Raw genomic sequence first — 21,389 nt, forward strand, 5'->3', positions numbered from 1 at the left:
ACTTTTTCGGTAAACCCAAAAAGTGAGAAAGAAGAGTTTTTTCACATGCTAGATGTTAGGAGATGTGTATTAGAATATATAGACAGAATTGCAAATATCAGGAAATCAGATTCCTTATTTATTCTGCATTCAAGTAGGAACTTGGGTCAGAGGGCTTCAAAATCCACTATAGCCGGTTGGATCAACTAGCTATTGTTGAGGCATATAAGATTATGGGAGCTGAGGTTCCAGCATCATTTAAAGCACATTCCACTAGAGCTATGGCAACGTCATGGGCTAATCATGCAGGCGCTTCACCTGAGCAGATTTGTAAAGCGGCTACGTGGTCAAGCTTTTCAACATTTATTCGTCATTATCGTATTGATGCAATGTCGGCTAATGACCAAGCGTTTGGAAGAAAAGTTCTCCAAGCGGTGGTCCCACCCTGAGGTTGTATTACTTGTTAATCGTCTCACCTTGCCCTGAAGGATTGTATGAAAAAATCAGAGTTAGTACCTGCTAACGATGTTTTGAACAATCCTTCAGGGCAACGATCCCACCCGGGTGTTAGTGTTTTGTCTGTGTGAAATAGTGGCACATTGTGGGTTAGTGGTTGTTCACCTGTCCGGTACTTGGCTTAACGCACTGAGGGTGTACTGACCATGTGACTTTTTTATAGGGGGAGTGCTGTCTGTTCCTGCGTCTGGGAGGAGCGACGTCTCACCTTGCCCTGAAGGATTGTTCAAAACATCGTTAGCAGGTACTAACTCTGATTTTCTCCTCTTTCTGGCGACACCTAAATCGTTGCTCTATGCCTTTTAGTTTTCTCTATTTTCGCGATTGAAATCGCGGCCACGGCAATTTCAATCGCGAAAATAGCGAAAACTAAAAGGAGTAGGGCGGTGGTTTATATATCATTGGAAAGAGGAGAAAGAGAGCTTTAAAATGATATGCATCTTTCCATAGTTTCTGCACTGCTCGGAGTCCCTTTAAGGGTCTATTCAAATATGTGCACAGTGCCTCTATGGTCAGGAAACAAGTTACTGTATGTTTATGACTAGTTTAATACAAATAGATGTGATTGTAGCCAAACATGGCTGTTTTTAAGCATAGGAACACCAGGCAGATAGATGAGGTGATACCTACAGGAGAGTCCACCACATTATGCTTTATTGCATTCTTATACACAACTGCTAATAAGCATACGCCACACCTCCCTCCCCAAAGAAACAAAAACAACTTTAACAGTGAAAGGAGGTTGAATAGAAAGCCAGCAGCCCCCACAACCACTAGCACAACATTCCATAAAAATGCCAGTGCTGCCACCCATATGGCCGCACCCCTGCTGATTCCATACACACTGTAGCTAAGCTTCTCATAGGACAGATTGGGAGGTAGACATTGAGATCCTTATTCAGCTCACTTTTACTCCAATTATTTCTCCTACATCTTCTGTTTAAAATAACTTTTCTGGACTCTACAGTATTTTAGTGCTTGCTAGTGGCTTAAAGGGCGTTTTATTGATATACTTTTGTCTATTAAAATGGCACCTGACTGATGGAATTTTACATTTACAACCAGGGTCCATATACAATTCACTTTTTCTCCTGATTTTCTACTAGGAGATACATTTTAATCTTCTATTTAAAATAACTTTTTAACACTCTTAAATTGAAAAAGTACCAAGATGTAGGTGAAAAAGTCAAAATTATAAGTATGTTCTTGCTTGCTGGTGGATTAAAAGGCATTTTATTGACAAGTCTGAAAATATCACCTAGGGAAAAACTCAGGAGAAAAGGTTGATTGTATATGGGCCTGGGAATGGCAAGTTAGTTAAATGGGTTGACCAAGGAAAATGGAACTCCCTGACTTATGAACACCCAACTTATGACTGACCCACCAATACGAACAGCCCAAAAATGGGAAATTTGATTATGTGGGAGCGAGTAATTTTTTTTTTTCAAAAAGACCTTGTTGTTTTTGATAAAACTGATTAAAGAAAATCAATGAGAGAATTACATTTGACTGTGGTACACTGAAGGGCACAAGGGGACAGAGGTGAGACAGTAGGGGTGTGAAAGGGAGGAAGAGGTGGCACAGAGGGGGGCACTGAAGGCATAGGGGAACATGGATGAAACAGAGGGGGACACTTTGAGGCACATGGGGGCATTAAGAAGAAACATGGGGCAGAGATGGCACAGAGGGGGACACTTGAGGCACATGGGGGCATAGAGAAGGAACATGAGAAAGAGATGGCACAGTGTTTTGACCTATGGATAGATCAGGTTAAGAACGAACCTACTATCCCTATCTTGTTCATTAACTGGGAACTACCTGTATACGACCAAAGCTAAATTATGGCTAGAAGGAATTGGGGCTGGTTTGCTGTGTGAAAGACTGCAGAGAAGGGTATTATAGCAGTCAAGTCAGGATATGAATAGAGAGTACACCCATATGCAATAGAAGTACTGAGATGAATATGGCAGGTTGTTATTAGAGTAAGAATGCGTTGAGGACTATCTGAGACTTAAAAATAGAGTCAGATCATAAACACAGAACATAATACATTATCTGCAAAAATTATAAATGCAAAACAATGATCCATGACGGCTGGTGCAGCCACCTGTTTAACAACAGCACATTACAAAGTCAGATAAAGGATTATTAATGCAATGCAATCTCTCTTCCAAGAGGCAAATTGTTTGAAAACAAAGCTGCTTTTTGAGAGTGTAGAGGCATTAGTGATTAGTAATCACTGGATCGTTTACTGGTAGAAATGAATAATCAGACCACTGTTAATCGCAAAACACTGAAATGACCGAACGCATTTAAAGGTGAGTTCTCCATAATATATAATATGCATTTAAAGAATAGCTAAACATATTGTATGACGCGTAATTGTCCTTCTATGTGAGTAGCTAAATAGGGTGCACAGACCTTTTGTGCTAAAAAAACCTTCTACCTGATCCGGGATCTGGGGGGAAGGGGGTCAGGTAGCGTCCATCCCCGACACCACTGAAGCCTGTAATGGCTTACTTTCACTTTCATGGCTCGGGGGTCATGACACTGCTTTCAGAGCTCTGTGCTCTCATCCGTGAAGCACAGAGCTTAGTATGGTGGGGAACAGGCAGGGGTATGGGTGGGGTATAGGAGGCAAAGGGCCAGTAAGAGGAGGGAGGGGGCGTTGCTGATGCCCAAAATGGGCATTTTGCAGGAGCGCCTCTCCTGCAAGGGACGCCCCTTTTCCTCAAGATTGCTGACAAGCTACACGTCTGCAATTTCATAAGGTGACAGCACGGCATAAGGGGCACAGCACCGCACAGGGGGGACAGCGTGGTGCATAAGGGACATAGAGGCATATCATGGACCAGGGAACATGCCTCTATGTTCCATCCCCCCCCCCTCCCCCTGCGCTGCCTCGTGTACACTTTAAGATGAGTTTGATGGCATGTCAGCTGCATATCAACTGCAGGTAAAATGTAATTGTCTGAAGGCCCAGGCCTTGGCCAGCTGAAGCCCAATGGGGCACCTGGTCATGAAATAGGGTGTGTTACATATGAAAGAGAAGGCTGAAAATGTGGAGCAACACATATAAAAGGGAAGGTTATGCTCAAGGGAGCTGTAAATAAGTGTGGCTGCAGTACATGGATGACATACATGGAAGAGGGGGCTGCACATGGAATGAGGGCCACAACACACTTGGCCTAGGGGCAGGAAAAGTGTCAATCTGGACTTGGTTGTCTGTGTACATACACAATTGTCTTGAACTCAATTTCAGTTTGAGTCCAGTCTTTTATGCATGAGCCTAAAAGGTCCATGTGCACTAGGCTGAATAGGCAAATGACAGTTCTGTCTGTCCAATCCACCTACTTTCTGGTAGCCAGAGATATCGTCTATTCTGCATTGTCCATTATCTGCATTTGACAAGGCTTGTAATACCTCCCCAAGGTTTTGTGTATTAACATTTTCTTATTTAACATGATGTGATGTATACAATGGTAAAATACTGCTCACCCCGGGTAAATGGTAGTGCAGGAACTTGGAACTGGATTCCATGCAATACTGACGACAAACAGAGGAATTCCGCACTTGTCCAAACTGGTTACTTTATTCAGGACGTATCCAACATCAAATAAAGTATCCAACATCAAATAAAAGCTGACATGTTTCGGGCTTCAGCCCTTAATCACAGCTATGATTAAGGGCTGAGGCCCGAAATATGTCAGCTTTTATTTGATGCTGGATACGTCCTGAATAAAGTAACCAGTTTGGACAAGTGCAGAACATGATGTGATGGTTGGTGGAAGTGGTGGGATGCAATAACCTATTAGGCAGATTAGCAAGTTACATTTATATTACAAGTCTAACTAATTGAAGTGAGAGGGATATTTAGGCGGACATATATATGTCGTTGTAAACTATTCCAAATTCCAAAATGAGTATGGTTAGAATCTGGCTGCATTAGCTTGTTTCAGGTGTGTGATTCAGACACTACGGTGCCAAAAGTATCAGGATTAAAAGTAATAGTAAAAGTAGCCCTCCATATCCCTCTAGCTACAGGGTCTCTTTAAAGCATAGGTAAAATCATAATCGCACCCTTTTGTATATCCCTTCTTCTTTTCTGGGGAGGACATAAACCCGACCACCCCAGCATGAAACCATTGGAGGGCCATTGTAGGTCCCAATATTATCTGTAGTGCGGGTAGTTTAGAAGAAGCATGGGTACATCTGGAAGAGGTTGGTTGTTATAAGGCTGGAAAAGGATGGGGGAGGGAATATGCAAATAATAATACAGTGCACTTGGATCAGGTCTGATTGTGCATGTGATCAGCAGGCGTGCCATAGATTCCTGTGTCCATTTTCGGTAATTGGGTGCCTGTGGCTACTACACAGTAATTAATAGTTAATAGTAGAACTATCATTCATCTGGGTGCCAGCCCACCAGGGTTTCAAGGTTAGTTTTAGAGTTTTAGGCACTTACTTGGGAAGGGGGTTATTAAAGGTTAGGTACTTACAAGGGATGGGATAGTTATTAGCTGGGGGGGGGGGGGGGCTTTTTAGGCACTTACCAGGGGTTAAGGTTAGGCATTAGGTAAGGGTTAGGGTTGGCCACCTGCAGAGTGGATTAGGCTTATGGTACCCATACATGGTACAATTTTTTCTTTTTTTCTTTTTGATTAGATAATTTCACTTGATTATTCCGTTAGTGCGAATAAAGATTTTTCCAACATGTCTGATCAGATTTTTATACAAAAACATGGATAATCGTTTGTTTTTCTAGATCGATTCGATTCATTCATTTTGGTCGAATAAACGGGATAATCATTTTTTTTATTGTACAGTGTATGGGCACCATAAGGCATTAGGTGGTGCAGTTAGGGCAAAGCATTTATAGTGGAGGGTTCAAGTGAGCATGGGTGACGGGTACTGCATAGCAAAATATGGGTCATTTAAATTACCGGCATTGTACTATTAGCAGCTCCCGCCACCCAACTCGTGGTGGAGCCACAATACATACGTTTAATGATTCAAGCAGAAAATGTATTTGTACAATGATATACTGTATTTTGCATTTACCATAGTTGGCAAATAAAAAATACATGCACCATTTGAATTTGTCTCATCTTTAATGACTTCACCCTTAAAGGAGAACTGTAAGCTAATACAAAAAGAGAGTTTAACTTACCTGGACGCTCGCGGCGACTTGAGCGGGAGCAAGGACGCACGCAGCCAGTGGCTGGCGACATTAAAGTTGCCAAAAACGGAAATGAGCCATGGCGCGGACCGGAGAATCGTTTGGTCAAGGCGCGAGCACAGGACGTCTGTGTGTGTGTGTGGGGGGGGGGGGGGGGGGGGAATGAAGTAGAAGCCCCCAGTAAGTTAAACTTTTTTCTTGTTATAGCTTACAGTTATCCTTTTAGGCTGCTTACACACAGGGACGTTACAGGCGCACGTTAGTGCAGCCTGTAACGCTCCCCCAACGCACAGCATTGTAACACAAGTGGGCTGTTCACACTGCCCACGTTGCGTTACATGTAACGCTGCACGTTGTTCGGAAAGTGCAACATGCTACGGCGTTACAGCGGCTTAAGCCGCGTTAGACTGTTTGCACATGCTCAGTCATGTTGGGGAGGAGCGGAGAGCGGCCAGGCACATGGCTAATTAATATTCACTGCACGTTGTGACGTGCAGTGTTTACTTCCTGGTGCCTCCGCTCTGTGCGGCGATTGGCCGGCAGGACCACGTGATGCCGCATGCGTCCAAGAGTACGCATCACGGCATCACGGACGCCAGAGTGAGCTGCACAACGCGGCTCACTCTGACGTCCACATCAGAGAGCACCAGGCGTTGCGTTAGGGGCACGTTATGTGCCCTATAACGTCCCCTAAACGCAACGTCCTGGTGTGTCACTAGCCTTGAAATAAACATGTTTTCATATTTTGTACTTTTTATGATATTTACTCACACATTTTGTTGGTGTTCCTGCACGTCAATTTTGTCTATGATTATGCACATTATGTCACTCATTGCACTTTAATTATTCCCCTCGGGGAACCCTTTGGAAGTCTACAGTACTCCTGAGGATATTGATTATCTATATGCCTTTCCTCCCGAATATTTCTGACTTTAATTGTTTTTAATTGATTGGTCAAGAAAGATGGAATTATGTGTACCTATAATTGTCTGGTGCTGTGGTTTTGAGGTTTACTTGGTTTGGTTGTTTTGCGTACTTGTACAGTTCTGCACAGACTAAATATACACATTAGGCACTTTTTGGTAATTTTGGTAATTTTGATTATTATATTCAGTGTATTTTCATTGGTTACTGTTTTTTTATGGTGCTGACCCATTTTCTTGTGTGATTAAAATAAACCTGAAACAGGAAAAGAATATATATATATATATATATATATACATATACATACATGCATGCATACATACAAACATACATACATACATACATACATACATACCTGGGGCTTCCTCCAGCCCTCTTCAGGCTGATTGCTCTTTCGCCATCCTCCTCCATCGCTTGGGGGAGCATGTGTGGCCAGACCGAGCCTGTGCCGACTTGTCCTGACTGGAGGACTTTCTGGGGCGGCAGCAGAGGAGGAGGATGGCGTGGGAGAGATCAACCTGGAGGGGGCTGGAGGAAGCCCCAGGTATGTATAGATTTTTTTTTCTTTTCTGGTCTCAGGTACACTTTAAAATGATATGACTGTAAACATTTGTCAGAGTTCTCCTTTACAGTTAACAAAAGCAGTTAACAAAAGCAGAACCGTTCCTCATTTTTTTTCCTTCAGTAAATAATGCAAGGTGTGTGGAAAAAGTTAGTCAATTTTTCAGTTTTCTACTTCCCTGGTTGTTTTGTAAGGTCACAGGAGGGGATGAGGGTAAAAAAAGCAAATTCTGATCCTGGTGCCTTTCACAGCCGGAGGTTCAGGAACCGCTTCTCTGAAAAAAGCATCAGCTGCATTGTTAAACATGAGAGCAGGACAAGAAACCTGACCCAGCTCTTTCAGGCAGCCAGGACCTCCAGCCGGGAGACTTTAATAATAAAGTGCATTATTTTCTCACACAGATGTGTTCTGAAGGAGCAGAAACCTTGAAATCTAAACACTTTTTTTGTATCTGAAACATGGAAAGCATTCAGTTTACTGGAGACTGATTTATATACAGGCATATTCAGGCATTATAAAATTGCTTGTCATGGCAACATTACCTTATAAAATTGAGGACATATAATTCCCAGATAGTGGCTTTAGGGTCCGTATTTCAAATGCCAGTGTATTCTTTATGTCTTTGCACATGGGACTTATGAAGTTATCTTTGGACCGCCAGGCTATTGGATACTTTCACTTAACTATCTGCATCAATGCATAGGGTTGGCATGAGGTTACATGAGGGGAGGAGAGAGACCTAAATCACAGTCACATGAGGTAAGTGGGCAGTGCTAAGTAGCAGTCCTGGATTAGTCAGTTCGGCAAAACTACTAACACTGCAAGAAGGTGGCTGATCCTAGAAGATAAAAGTAGTAAAGATGATTAAGGGAACATTGTCGTTCAGGGAAAAAGGTCACAATAAGAAGCACACTCTGTGCCGCCAATGTGGGTCCAAAGCCTACCATTTACAGAAGTCCACCTGTGGCAAGTGTGGATACCAAGCTAAGCGCAAGAGAAATTACAAGTGGAGTGCTAAGGCCAAGAGACGCAACACCACCGGCACTGGCTGCATGAGACATCTGAAGGTCATGTATGGCAGATTCGGAAATGGATTTCGTGAACGTACAACACCACCCAAACCCAAGCCACAGTTGCAGCTTCTAGCTCCTCCTAATAACTGATATTTGTTTAAAAAACTAAATGTGGTTAAAATGTAGTAAATAATAATAAAAAAAAACCCTACCGTTCTCTCAGTGTTAGGTGTCGTTCCTGTTGAGCCACACCAAGGGGTTGATTCACTAAACCGTGCTATGACAAATGGCACACCTTATTAAAGATATCATACCTTATCAAAGATATTACACCTTATCAAAGATAGAACACCTTATCAAAGATAACATGCCTTATCAGAGTAGCATAGCGAGCGCTATTAACCCACAGGGGCTCAGGGCAGGACTGAGTGCCATTGCCAATTAGCAGGCATAAAGGCGCGTACACACGACATATTTTTTCAAACGACGGGTCCGTCAGACACTCCAGCGGGGCGGTCATTCTGCCGACGGTTGCACATGAGTTATCTTATCAGTCTGCCGACTGCTTGCACTCACGTGCAACTGTCGGTAGAACGACCGCCCCGTGGGAGGGTCTGATGGACCCGTCGTTTGAAAAAATACGGCGTGTACGCGCCTTTATGCCTGCTAATTGGCAATGGCACTCGTCCTGTCCTGAGCCCCTGCGGGTTAGTAGCACTCACTATGCTACTCTGATAAGGCATGTTAACTTTGATAAGGTGTTCTATCTTTGATAAGGTGTGATATCTTTGATAAGGTGTGCTATTTGTCATAGCACGGTTTAGTGAATCAACCCCTAAGTGTGCAAATTATTGACATCACACTTAAAACAAGTCGGTGCTCCTTGACCACAGCTGTAATTCTATGCATTTACTCTACAAGGTGTTGCACTAGAATATTTCAAGTGAGACAAATAAAGAAGGTAGCAGTCGGCACTACAGCAATTAAAGGTACAACAGGAAGCTGTATGTGGTACTAGAACTCCGCAACCTACTCCATGCCAGCACGGCATGCTTAGACCACAACAGAAAAAAAGTAGGTCCATATAAAAAGTAGAAAGTAGTGGACACTGCCAGTTGTGCATTTATTGGTAAAGTGCATACACATTAGTCCATTATAGAGTCAAGGAAGCTTGGCTACTGAACATACTGGTGTGGGAGCTGCAATGGTGTGTACTTGGTACAGATAAGCCTACTAGAATATTTGCCTAGGCTGATAGGGTATAAATCTTTTTTTTTTTTTTTTGATTTAATGGTATGGCATTGGATGGCATTTCTAAGTCTTGAAAGGGTCTTCCTACCTTTGTTCAAAAACTCAGCATCAGCTTTATTGGTCAAGTACAACCAGAGCCGCGTCTGGAATTGTTTTTTTGGGACACACGGGCTTGCCATAGTACATTTTAACAGACTTACTGTGCAACATAATAAAGATTCAGTACTGCAAAATACAGATTGATTAGTGCAGCTAATGTAAGTACAGTTTAATAAACAGTCAGCAAAAAGAAAATATGTAAAAAGAGAATGTTACATCTGGTATACATATGGATAGCTAGGGGGACTGGATGTGAGTCTTGAGTTTAGGTGAAAGACAGTTTGGGGAAGAAGGTGGTCTTGTGCCTAGAGGTTTTGGTGGGAATGGATCTTAGCAGTGGCTCCTGCTGCATCTCACCGCAACGCAAGTTTTAAGTGTGTACAAAAATGAATAAATGCGCACAAAAAATAATAGCTACTGTTACATTTTGCTTTGCCACTACCTGTAAAAATAAGACCTGCTGTTTCTGATGTTTTTCAGCAATTTTTTTTCTTTTTTCTTTATGTAGAGCTGAAAGGGTTTGCGCACATTTGTGAAGCAGCCTTAGGCCCGGTTCACATTAGCGTTCTGAGCCAAAAGGATCCAGTGAGTGGATCCGGACTCCGCTTCACCGGATCCGGATGGCTCAGTCCGCGGCCTGGTTCATATAGTGAAAACGGATCTGATCAATGATTGATCAGATCCATTTTCACTCAGCAAATACATACCTAATTTTAAGTATTAACCTGCGGTAGAGGCTTCCTCTTCTTACGCTGTGAGTGACTACACAGTGCGTCATGTGACTAGTCACATGACGCGTCATGTAGTCACATGACGCGGAAGAAGACGGAAGCCTCTACCGCCAGCTACTACTGAAAATTAGGTATGTATAAACCCTCCCTCACCCACCCGCCTGGCTGCCGCACCCTCCCCTCACCCTCGCGTCGGCACATGCCCCTACCCCCATGGAACGGTCAGTTTCTTCACTAGTGTGAAGAAACATTCCATTTCCCATTGCCCCAATGCTGCAGTATTTTTTGTCTGGATCCGTTCCGCTGGGAACGGTCCGGAAAATTAGGGCCTGCATTAACATTGGATCCATTCACATCCGTTCCAATTGTACAGTATACGTTCTGGTTCCAATCCGCAAAAAAACACTAATGTTAACCGGGCCTTTGCAATTGATGTGGTTGATGTGTTTTCAGTTAAGGCCTGTTTTTTTGTATTTTCTTCTATACTTCCAATTATATCTTTAAAAAAAAGAAGCTACAACTGGACACCTTTGTGTATTTTAGGCAATGTTTTGTCCTTCCTGAACAGCAATCTATGAATATTAATCCGTTTACTGTAGCCATCAGCCTAGCTCCTAACTAACGGACACACATCGTGTAGATGCTAATTTTTTACGCGCCTCACTGAAGGTGGTCTTTTACACTAGCAGGTAAAACTGCATTGTTTTAACTTATTTTGCTGCAAGGGGCCGCAAAAGCAATGAAATCTATGGAGACTTTCACACTTATGGTGCAACGGAAGTATTGGATCCAATGCAAGGGCAACAGTGCGTTTACGAAAACATCACCTTTAATGCACCCACCTGTGGGCGACCCACATAGTGTAAATGACAGAGTGTGTGCATGGGCGGACCAATGGGAATCCCAGGTAATCCCAGTGGCATACTACCTGCCCAATAGGGCGCAGGACACTCCCAATGGGAGTGCAGCGCATGCGCAGTTGGCCCGGAGCAGAGGACTTTCCGGGGCCAGATGCAGAAGGATCGGGAGGCGGAGGAGGCCGGCGAGGGAGCGATAAGCCTGGAGGGGGCTGGAGGATGCCCCAGGTATGTATATTTTTTCTTTCCTTTCCCATCTCAGGTTTACTGTAAATACAGTAGTAAAACCTTTCATTGCAAATAACTTGGTTTGTGAGCACTTTGCAAGACAAGCAAAACTTTTAATGAAATCAGTTGCATAGGACAGGAGGATGTGCCACTCATTTTTAATAACGCGCTAATACACTGACTGAAAGAAAATGTTGATGTCCTCATCTCTCTGCTTTTAAAGTGGACCCAAATTAAAAATACAAGATTTCAGAAATAAAATCTATTTTCTAAATTATAATAATAAATCAGAGTCTTTTTTCAGCTGCATGATAACAAATATAAAATATTTTACATTTATTGGAGAAACCCCTCCCTTCCTTTCATATTCCCGGGACAGAATCCGGCAAACTGGTGGAGTAGGTGGTGTCCGGCAAAGGAGGAATTGCTAATGACTGCCACCTGTATAACCCTAGTTATGAAAATAGAAGGGTGAAAAGCATGCACTGAAATGCTCTTAGGCTTGAAGGAGTGTTTATTTATCTTTGTGTGTCAGAAAGGTGCAACTAAATATTTTGAATTAAAAAAATGTTTGGTTTGGGTCCACTTTAATTGTGTAGAACACTGTGGATTGGCTGAATTTTATATACACATAAAAACATAGTAAAAACTGAAATGTTTACCATTAATCCTTGCAATATAGAGAGCTAAACTAAAAGCACAGTATTTTTTGTTCTGGCCAAACCCTATTCACTCTAACCAATGAAACTGCCAATGCGTGAATAGTGTGCAGCAATTTTACCAGTATTTGTACTAGTAGTGTAGCATGCATTGCCCACATAATGCAACTTATGTTATGTTGCTTCTACAATGCGTGTTATGCAAATAGTGTAACATAGGTTATACTAGCAATGTGTGTGTTACCCTCATAACGCGAGTTGTGCTATGTGCGCAATGCACACCATGTTATATGCACAAACACTTGTAAAATTGCTGTGTGCTCTCTGCCCATGGCGGTTTAACCAGTGTATAGAAAATCTGGCGGATCAGTGCATCACCAGGCCGCCTCTGAATGGCCTCGAATCAGAGGTGCGCTGAGCCCCCCCAGAAACTGCAAACGCACCTTGAACCCAAACGGAAGCTCTGCATATACACCAAAAGCAAAGCTGTTAAGTGGGAGCAGCTGACCAAAAATGAATTAAATTAGTACATGGCAAGGAAATGAACAGCGCTACTTAAGAACAGACAAGTGCCTATCTGCAAAAGAGTGCAAGCCCCACTTGTGGGATAAAATACACACCTAGCATACACATGACCTGTCTACCACTGGAGGATGTTGGTTTCCGTAACAGCTTGCATGCAACCTATTAATTCGAAATTCAAATTTACTTGATTAGCCGCACCCAGGCGATGCATATACATAGGTTAGGATTTAGTTAGTGTTAGTGTAGCACTGTGATTTTTAGGCACATGAAGTTTCACCAAATATCCAGTCTGCAGGTTTGCAAGAGGGTCATACCAATATACAGGAGCTGCAGAAATGTACACTTGTTGAATATAGTTTAATATGTTCAAAAGCTGTTAACAGAGTGTCAGGACAGGCAAAATAAACCTCTTTAAATGTGTCATTAGCTAAAACTGAGGAAAGTGTTTACAGGCTGAATCTTAGCAATGGGCTGTTCCAGAAAGCCCCCTGTGTATTCCACCTGTTGGTTTGGTCTCCTCAGTGCAAAGATTGACTGTGGAAGAGGCAGGATCTCTGTCTATGTTCTCTGAAGCTAAAGTTAATCTATCTGCTGTAAAAAGTTATGATCTATATCCATACTAGTTCTGTAGAATGTAAAGAGTTATATGTGTGCTTTTTAGCAGCCTGTAGGCCCTGCAGCACATGCTAGGCTGAGTAGATGATGTTAGTTACAGAGCCATGTGCTCTTCCTGAGATGGCTGCTGTATGAGACATGCAGTGTTTCACATCACCCTGCTGCAGAATCTCTGTAAAATGTTTTCTATTGTTCATTTTCATGTATGCTTTGTATATATATATATATCCTGTAACATGTATGTGGGAATATAATGACTGCCTGTTATGATATAGGTGGGCTGGTGGCCTGACAGTATCCCAGATAGTGGCAGTGTTTCCCTATTGTCTTACAGGTATGTTGCTGTTATGTTCATATATTATTGTTCTATGTAAAATCCACTATACGATCACTGTTTTATGATATTTTGTGAGTGCAAAGATTGACTGTGGAAGAGGTGGGCTGGTGGCCTGACAGTATCCCAGATAGTGGCAGTGTTTCCCTATTGTCTTACAGGCTCCAGCCAAGTGCACTCCACCTCAATAAAGCTTTAAAACACAGAAGGCCTGAGTGTCATCCCTTTCAGTCCACTTGGAGTTTATTTATGCCTGGAGGCAGTGGCGGCTCCAGGAAATTTTTTTAGGGGGTGCTATGCAGGTGCTGGACCAATTTCCGGGGGAGCTGACGACCTGCGGCGCGCGAAGCGCGGCGCAGCAAAAAAATGGGTGTGGCTACAACCTGCTGAGCGCGCCGCGGCGAAAAAATGGGCGTGGTCATGACCGGATGAGGGCGGGGCTAACTGTAATTTAAAGTGAACCCAGGGTGAGAGTGATATGGTGGTTGCCATATTTATTTCCTTTTAAACAATTCTAGTTGCCTGGCAGCCCTGCTGATCTATTTGGCTGTAGTACTAGTGAACTGAATTACACCAGAAACAAGCATGCAGCTAATCTTGTCAGTTCTGACAATATTGTCAGAAACCCCTGACCTGCTGCATGCTTGTTCAGGGTCTATGGTTGAAAGAATTAGAGGCAGAGGACCAACACGGCAGCCAGGCAGCTGGTATTACTTAAAAGGAGATAAATATGGCAGCCTCAATATTATTCTCACCTCGGGTTCCCTTTAGTGCAACGCAAAGACAGAGGGCCCAAGTTTTGGTGACCCTTTCCCCAGAAAATTCACATAATTGTGCAGGTTTTCTCAAGAAAATACACGTAATGTGAGCAGATTTTAACAAAAAACACATCCAATGACCCCAATATGCACAATCGGTAGCAGATATGGCCCCAATATGCACAATCGGTAGCAGATATGGCCCCAATATGCACAATCGGTAGCAGATATGGCCCCAATATGCACAATCGGTAGCAGATATGGCCCCAATATGCACAATCGGTAGCAGATATGGCCCCAATATGCACAATCGGTAGCAGATATGGCCCCAATATGCACAATCGGTAGCAGATATGGCCCCAATATGCACAATCGGTAGCAGATATGGCCCCAATATGCACAATCGGTAGCAGATATGGCCCCAATATGCACAATCGGTAGCAGATATGGCCCCAATATGCACAATCGGTAGCAGATATGGCCCCAATATGCACAATCGGTAGCAGATATGGCCCCAATATGCACAATCGGTAGCAGATATGGCCCCAATATGCACAATCGGTAGCAGATATGGCCCCAATATGCACAATCGGTAGCAGATATGGCCCCAATATGCACAATCGGTAGCAGATATGGCCCCAATATGCACAATCGGTAGCAGATATGACCCCAATATGCACAACCGGTAGCAGAAATGACCCCAATATGCACAATCCGTAGCAGAAATGACCCCAATATGCACAATCCGTAGCAGAAATGACCCCAATATGCACAATCGGTAGCAGAAATGACCCCAATATGCACAATCGGTAGCAGATATGACCCCAATATGCACAATCGGTGGCAGATATGACCCCAATATGCACAATCCGTGGTAGATATGACCCCAATATGCACAATCCGTAGCAGAAATGACCCCAATATGCACAATCCGTAGCAGATATGACCCCAATATGCACAATCCGTAGCAGATATGACCCCAATATGCACAATCCGTAGCAGATATGACCCCAATATGCACAATCCGTAGCAGATATGACCCCAATATGCACAATCCGTAGCAGATATGACCCCAATAAGCACCACCTGAAAAAGAAAAGAAAAACCCATTTACTCACCTACAGCCGAAGACCTTCTTTCCCGACCTCCTGTCCCGACCTCCTTGTGGCGCGCAGCGCCCGCACGCCCACGATCCTCTTCCTTCCCGATGTCACGACGAGACTTCCTGCCTGCATGCAGAGAGCAGGGCTACGGGAAAATGGCCGCCCGAAGTCTGCAGAGCAGGGCTCCGGGCGGCCATCTTACCGTAGCCCTGCCTGCTGCTCCGTGCTGCCGCTGTGTGAACTGACTTGGCGTCTTTTAGACGCCTGAAGTCAGTTCACTCCAGGGGGTGCTTTGGGGGTGCTTGGACAATTCTAGGGGGTGCTCGAGCACCCCCTTGCACCCCCCTGGCGCCGCCCCTGCCTGGAGGAGCTGGTGGCCGAGTGAGTGTGAAAGCTGGAAGTGTCGCAGATGGTGTAAGAAAGAGAGGGTTACATTTGGTGCCGTGACTCGGATCTCATCATTCTGCACAAAGTGACCAGTGAAGATACCTAAAGTCATCAGCAGCGATCCAGACAAGTGGACACGTGTAATAAGCGGACTGTATCTGAAAGGTTTGCCTAAAGAGACTGTGTTCTGGAACTTTCTAAAAAAAAAAAAAATGTCAGAACTCCACAGACCTCCCCCAGGACATTACAACTCTACTCCTTTGGTACTAGGGAGGGGTGCTCCATTGTATAAACAGTTACAGAATTTGAATGCATCTTATAGCCATGATGTTAACGCAGGTTTTTTCACAACGGTAGATCAGACTGGAAACGTATTTACAAGGTCTAAGTTATTTGTATGTAATGATTCAGGTGTACCAGGAGTGTCTGACCAGGACAGGACATATTCAGAGAACATGAGCCATGTTACTGACTCCCATGATAGACGTACAACCAGCAATATGCAAAACACATTCCAGAATTCACAGGTTCTGTCAGCTGTAAAAAGGGAGGTTGGACAGCAGATTAGTCACTCTATTATAGAAGGTCTGTCAGCTCACAATAGCAGGCAGGATTCCTTCACACCAGAAAGTAACCAGCAAACTCAGGATTGGGCTAAATTAAATCTTGTACTGAAAGCAAATGTGAAAGAACCCCCAATATTTAGGGGAGATGAGAGTGACAAGTGCAGTGTGTATGAATGGGAGGAGACGATGCAGTCTTTTCTTGATAAGAAAGGTTACCAAACTGTTGAACGAGGTAAAGAGATAATGGATAAATTGATGGGTCGTGCAAAAGAACTAGTGAGAATTGGGGTGAGAAATAATCCATCTATTGATATAAAGAAGGACCCCAGTGCTATTTACAATATATTGAAACAACATTTTGGGGAAATAATCTCCATGGTGACTCCCTTGGCAGACTTTTACTCCACACTGCCTAAACCTGGTGAGAGTAGCCTTGATTACTGGATTCATTTAAACCGGGTCATTGATCTTGCTAATGAATGTCTAAAGAGGCAGGGAAGGTGTGTGGAGGACCCGGGGCATGAGGTAGCAATGATGTTCATCCGACACTGCCCAGAGGCAGAATTACAAAGCATGCTTAGGTGTAAACCTGCAGAGAAATGGACAGTAAGTGAAGTGCAGGAAATGATGGATAGTTACCACAGAGACAAAAGGTTTAGGGCTGAGAATAAAATGGTCCAGAGTCTTGTGACTAAAAAATGTGAAATTTCTGAAGACTCCACCCCTACAGAATCTGAGGTAAAGAACATTGTTCCCTTTTGCAGTAAAGGGGAAGATGATGCCAATATTAATAAACTAATTGCATTGCTTGAAAAGGTTGTACCAGTTCAATATACTTGCCAAAATCCCAGGGCACAAACAGCTGTCTTTTCAGTTCCTGGAAAAAGGCATGCTGCTTGTCACATCTGCAAAAACAGCAACCACTCTACCAAGGCACACTGCATGATGAATAACCTGTGCTTCCTCTGCTGGAAACCCGGCCACCAGAGGCAGGCATGCCCAATGAAAAAGTCACAACAGTTAAACTAAAAAGCCTGCACTTAGAGGGGTATGGTGTGGGCCCGAACTCTCAAACCCCATCTACTGATGAATCTGGAGATATGGAAGTGTTATATAATCAGTGTGTTCAGGAAATGCCAAAAGGAACACACTTGCAGAAAATTGCTCCCTATGACAATTTGTTTCATACTACTGTTACTGTTCAAGAAAAGTGTCAGTTAACTGCTATGATTGACAGTGGCTCAATGGTGTGTAGCATCAGTGAGCAAACTGAGCAACAACTTATACAGTCTAAATTGTTGAAACCATGCTCTGCCATACCAAATGCTATTGTACTTGGGGGTTGTGGTGGTATTAAGGTAAAGCCAAAGTCTGTTTATGACATACACCTAGAAATGTTTGACTGTAAAATGATTGTTCCAGTGCTAGTAGTGCCAGGACAAGTAGATGATCTAATTATTGGAACAAATGTGATTAGGCACATTACTCACCAGTTAAAGAAAGATGAGAGTTTTGGCAAATGTTAGCTATTCCTGAAAAAGACAGCGAAGCCAGGCCTGGTCCCTTCATGAATTTACTAGCCAATGTGACCCGCTGGAGAGGTGATAGAATCCCAGAGAAAGTGGGCACTGTAAAGCTTGTCTCCTGTATTACTATGCAACCACTTCAAGAACATTTAGTGTGGGGAAAGCTTGAAAATAAGGCACATTTATCAGTTGGTAGTACAGTTATAGTGGAGCCTACTACATCCAAGACATGTCCAAGAAATGTTCTGATAGGGCGTACAGTCACACCACTATGGGGCGACAGATGGATCCCTGTAAAATTGATTAATACAACCAACAAGCAAATCACAATTAGAAGAAATGCAAAAATAGCTGATGTTCACCCTTGTATAGCTTTAGAAGATCTTGGTGGCAAAGAAGAAGTACTGCTATCCCAGCAATGCTCAGCACAAGAAGATACTTTCCATAGCACTAAAGGGAAAAGTGAGTGTATCAGAACAATGCTGACAAATCTTGGATTAGAGGAAGTGAATATAGACTCATGTGAAGTGTCAGAGTGCTGGAAGCAAAAGTTAGGTGTGCTGATTGTTTCTTATGAACAGATCTTTTCTAGAGGAAGGCTGGATTGTGGAGAAGCCAAGGGCTTTTGTCATCGAATACGTCTAACTGACGACAGACCCTTTCGTCTCCCTTATAGAAGAGTCCCTCCAGCTCACTTTCAAAAATTGCGTGAAGTCTTAAATGAAATGGAAGAAAAGCAAATTATTCGTAAGTCTAGCAGTGAATGGGCATCACCACTTGTGCTAGCATGGAAACCATCAGGAGAACCCAGAATCTGTACAGATTTCCGATGGCTGAATGCAAGAACAATTAAGGACGCCTATCCTTTACCAAATCAGGCTGATGCTCTGGCATCCCTTAGTGGAAACTGTTGGTTCAGTACAATGGACTTAACACCAATGTTTTACAACATTCCTATCCATGAGGATGATAAGAAGTACACAGCTTGTATCACACCTGTTGGGCTATTTGAGTACAACCGTATGGCACAAGGGTTATGCAACAGTCCCGCAACTTTTGCTCGAATGATGATGTCTATTTTTGGTGACCAAAATTATCTGAGTTTGTTATGCTATCTAGATGATTTACTGGTGTTCGGCAAGAATGAACAAGAAGCTCTTGAGAGAATTCAGATGGTCTTCAGCCGATTACATGAACACAATTTAAAGTTAGCACCGAAGAAATGCAAATTTCTAAGAAGCTCTGTGAAGTTTTTGGGCCATATCATAAGACCAGAAGGAATTACCACAGATCCAGATAAGATATCAGCGATAACAAGCGTTGCTACAAATGACCTGATGAAGGAAGATGGCAAAACACCTTCGGTAAAGAAGATCAGATCATTTCTGGGATTGGCAAATTATTATTCTCATTTCATTCCAGAATTTTCAAGAATAGCAAAACCGCTGTACAAACTAACAGCAGAGCCAAAACAAGCAAAAGAGAAGTCAAAACGTTTCAAGCGAAAGCCGTCAATGACAGGAAAGTTGACCCCAGAGTGCTGGAATGAAGAATGCCAGAATGCGTTTAAAAGTTTGAAAGATGCTTTTCAGAAGACAGTGACATTAAAGCATCCAGACTTTAGCAAGCCCTTTATTTTGGCTACTGATGCCTCTATGGATGGACTTGGAGCAGTACTCAGTCAACTATCCGAATGTGGGAAGAAGGTACAGCCTATCTCTTTTGCTAGTAAAACTTTAACAAAATCTCAGTCAAGATATCCAGCTCATCGCTTGGAATTTTTAGCTTTAAAATGGGCAGTTTGTGACAAATTTAGCCATTGGTTGAAAGGACACAGATTCACAGCATGGACAGACAACAATCCACTGACGTACATTATGACCAAGCCAAAGTTGGATGCTTGTGAACAAAGATGGGTTGCCAAGCTTGCACCTTACAATTTTGATTTAAAATATGTGCCAGGAACACAGAATATTCCAGCTGATCTTCTGAGTCGAGAGCCATTTGTCAGACAAAGTATCAACAGCAAGATGGGAAGTGAACCCTACCAAGATTTACTGAAGTTGTGTACAACTGTTGAGAAGGACACTGTTTAGAAATCATTTAAGCTGTCGGTGAACCCTCAAAGAGTTTCAATTAAGAACAATGAAGTTAAGGCTATATTTGAAAATCATTTGCGACCAGGAGATGCTACCATGCCATATACAGTCCTGCTAGGACAACATGTGCATGCTGTGCTACAGAAGGGAATTGTTCCACTCCCCAAATTTTCATTGGAAGACCTTCAGACGAAACAGAATGAAGATGACCTGGCAAGGGCTATATATTTTGTTGAAAGGAAAAGGAGACCATCCAGACGAGAACGCCCTTCTGAATCTCAAAACACTATGCGGTTGTTAACCACCCTGGCGTTCTGATTAAATCGCCAGGGTGGCTGCGGGAGGGTTTTTTTTAAATAAAAAAAAAACTATTTCATGCAGCCAACTGAAAGTTGGCTGCATGAAAGCCCACTAGAGGGCGCTCCGGAGGCGATCTTCCGATCGCCTCCGGCGCCCAGAATAAACAAGGAAGGCCGCAATGAGCGGCCTTCCTTGTTTTGCTTATATCGTCGCCATAGCGACGAGCGGAGTGACGTCATCGACGTCAGCCGACGTCCTGACGTCAGCCGCCTCCGATCCAGCCCTTAGCGCTGGCCGGAACTTTTTGTTCCGGCTACGCTGGGCTCAGGCGGCTGGGGGGACCCTCTTTCGCCGCTGCTCGCGGCGAATCGCCGCAGAGCGGCGGCGATCAGGCAGCACACGCGGCTGGCAAAGTGCCGGCTGCGTGTGCTGCTTTTTATTTCATTAAAATCGGCCCAGCAGGGCCTGAGCGGCAGCCGCTGGCGGTGTTGGACGAGCTGAGCTCGTCCAGACCGCTCAGCTGGTTAAAGCACTGGGATAAACTGAAGATAAATAATGGAATTCTCTACAGAATTTCAAAACATAGATCAGGAAGCAAGATTTATCAATTTGTTGTCCCTTATACACTTAGGAGTGACGTTCTAAAGGGTATCCATGATGATGCTGGACATCAAGGTCAGGACAGAACAATCTCTTTGGCCCGTGAACGATTTTTTTGGATTCACATGGAAGCAGACATCAAGAACTATGTGAGACAGTGCAAGAGATGTGTAGTGAGCAAGACTCCAGAACCAGAGGGAAGAGCACCTCTTGAATCCATAGTTACAAGTCATCCATTAGAACTTGTATGCATTGATTTTTGGTCCGCAGAAAACAGCAGAAATGAAAGTGTTGATGTGTTAGTGGTTACGGACCACTTTACAAAACTATCTCATGCATTCCAATGTCAGAACCAAACTGCAAAGCAGGTAGCACGCAAACTTTGGGGCAATTTCTTCTGCATCTATGGATTTCCGGAAAGATTGCATGATGATAGAGGAGCTAATTTTGAAAGTGGACTAATTAGTGAACTTTTACAAATTGCTGGTATTGAGAAATCTCACACGACACCATACCACCCTATGGGAAATGGTCAAGCAGAACGTTTCAACCGTACACTAGGAAGCATGCTGCGATCC

General features: G+C 43.4%; 1 pseudogene; it reads left to right on the top strand.

The window, feature by feature from the left end:
* Positions 1–8,020: 8,020 nt before the first annotated feature.
* LOC137538170 (large ribosomal subunit protein eL37 pseudogene) lies at positions 8,021–8,316 on the top strand (annotated as a pseudogene).
* The last annotated feature ends 13,073 nt before the right edge of the window (positions 8,317–21,389 follow it).

This window comes from Hyperolius riggenbachi, chromosome 11, assembly GCF_040937935.1.
Source record: "Hyperolius riggenbachi isolate aHypRig1 chromosome 11, aHypRig1.pri, whole genome shotgun sequence".
Lineage (NCBI taxonomy): Eukaryota > Metazoa > Chordata > Amphibia > Anura > Hyperoliidae > Hyperolius > Hyperolius riggenbachi.